This window comes from Leptonotus elevatus, chromosome 22, assembly GCF_054856555.1.
Source record: "Leptonotus elevatus isolate MCC_2025b chromosome 22, RoL_Lele_1.0, whole genome shotgun sequence".
Taxonomy (NCBI): domain Eukaryota; kingdom Metazoa; phylum Chordata; class Actinopteri; order Syngnathiformes; family Syngnathidae; genus Leptonotus; species Leptonotus elevatus.
Genome location: NC_141260.1, coordinates 3,641,280 through 3,643,101, shown reverse-complemented (window position 1 = coordinate 3,643,101; position 1,822 = coordinate 3,641,280). Strand labels below are relative to the sequence as shown.

The 1,822-nt window shown below is 37.1% G+C and overlaps 1 long non-coding RNA gene across 1 annotated transcript; it reads right to left on the bottom strand.

Moving 5' to 3' along the window:
• Positions 1–363: 363 nt before the first annotated feature.
• LOC147155427 (uncharacterized) lies at positions 364–1,136 on the bottom strand. The gene is made up of 2 exons (XR_015092292.1): positions 677–1,136; positions 364–596 (listed from the first exon to the last, which is right to left on the bottom strand). It is a non-coding gene; the product is annotated as an uncharacterized LOC147155427 (long non-coding RNA).
• Positions 1,137–1,822: the final 686 nt, after the last annotated feature.

Sequence of the window (1,822 nt, the reverse complement as noted above, 5' to 3'; positions counted from 1 at the left end):
TATTTCAAAATAAAAGTCCCACATTGGCTATTTCTTTTTGGTTGCACCACATGATAATTATAATTCAATGGGCCTCGTCTGACAAATGCATCTCTCAATGGCCCATGTATTAAAAAAAAAAATAGCCTTCAACATAAAGGGTTTAAATAATCTAAGAATAACCTCATACCCTCGTACATAAAAAAGACAGTTCAAGCTCAAGGATGGCACAAATTGGATTCACAGCAAACCAAAATTAAGTGCAAAAACTTATTTGTCCAGAAAAATCAACTCACTCAAAATATGAATAATATTCTGGTACTATGTTTGTCCTGCATGTCATTCCAGATCTGAAAAAAAGAAGAAGTTTTTCTCATAGCAATATGCCGGTATACTCTTTTATTGTCAGATTTAGTTGAGCATGCCTTTAAGTCCTCCCTATGTGCATGGCAAGCATACGCCACTCTTGATAAACTGGAACACTTGGCATCTCCTCTGTTGCACATGGAGAAGTTAGAACTCCATCAGGCTAAGGCCAGGATCTGCTGTTGGGTTACCGTTGTATTGATCTCAATTTCGCATTCCGGGCATATTCCACTGGTTAAATCAATGAGGAACTGTGAGAGAACAAACATTCATAATAAGAGCAAGAATGTGTACTTCTTTGCTGGGCGCGTCATGTATTGCATGCACTTACTTGTTGGATGATCTCTGTCACGTTAACTCCCAGGGCATGGATAACCTGAGCTTTTATATGCCCGTACACTGTTGGGCAATACGAAGAAACACAACAACTAAATTACTTATTTCTTTACTCTTTAGTTGAACGTGACTTGCTTTAGTCCACAACAAAATTATGCATAATGTCGATGGAAAACTGCTGTTTTTCTCTTTGAGTGGCAATTTTATGTCATCAGCCCAATTAAAGTGATATCTAGACTACTACAACCATTAAGTGGAATAACATCGAGACGCTTCTGAGTCTGTTGGTGAGTTTTCACAGCATTTTCTCACAGCGCATGAGTGATAGCAACCATTTGTGCTTTGCTGGCATCTACTGGTGAAGGCACAGCAATGCTAGTTGTTTTTGATGAACAAGTAGATTTGCTCCCAGTGATTGGCAGTACATGGACCATGTGAGCACATGTGCGTGTGATGTTACAGTACCTCTTCCTCCTCCAGTGGGTTCCTCTTGGAGAACTACCAACAAAAGACAACAATTCTATTATTTCACATCTGAGTGGTAGTAGTCAAAATAGATTTTGTTCCTTTCAAGAAAAAGCCCGACAAAACATTTGTTAAAATTACTGTGTGGTAGAATGTGGGAAATTGAGAGCTTTATATATTAGTTGATGATGGCAAGGAAAATGATCGACTAATTAATCAATGATGTGACTGGTGAGGCATGGGCTTTTTTGAAGTCAAGAATAAAACTATGAATCCAAAATAGAATATTAGCCTCTATTTCAATTTTTACCTTAATTGGAACATTTGTTTTCAAAGCTTTTAATTGTGCTTTAATCAACACCACACTGTAAAAAAAATAAAAAGGCTTTACATTCCAGAATGAAGATTTCTGGTCAACTACTTGCATATTCCGATCTTCCGTGTACATGCTCCGCTACCTTCATCAGATCGATGTAAACATGTGATTTATCAAGACGAAGTTCATTGATCTGTTCTATAGTTTTTACACTTAAAGCAACATCTTGATTGAAAACAAGCTACTAGTACTTTAAAACAAGTTCTCCCATCGTAGACGTTTTTTATTTTTTGCTAACCTGGTTATGAAAGCCCCGATTATAAATGTAACCACTGGTAACATAACTGCATGTCTGTTTGT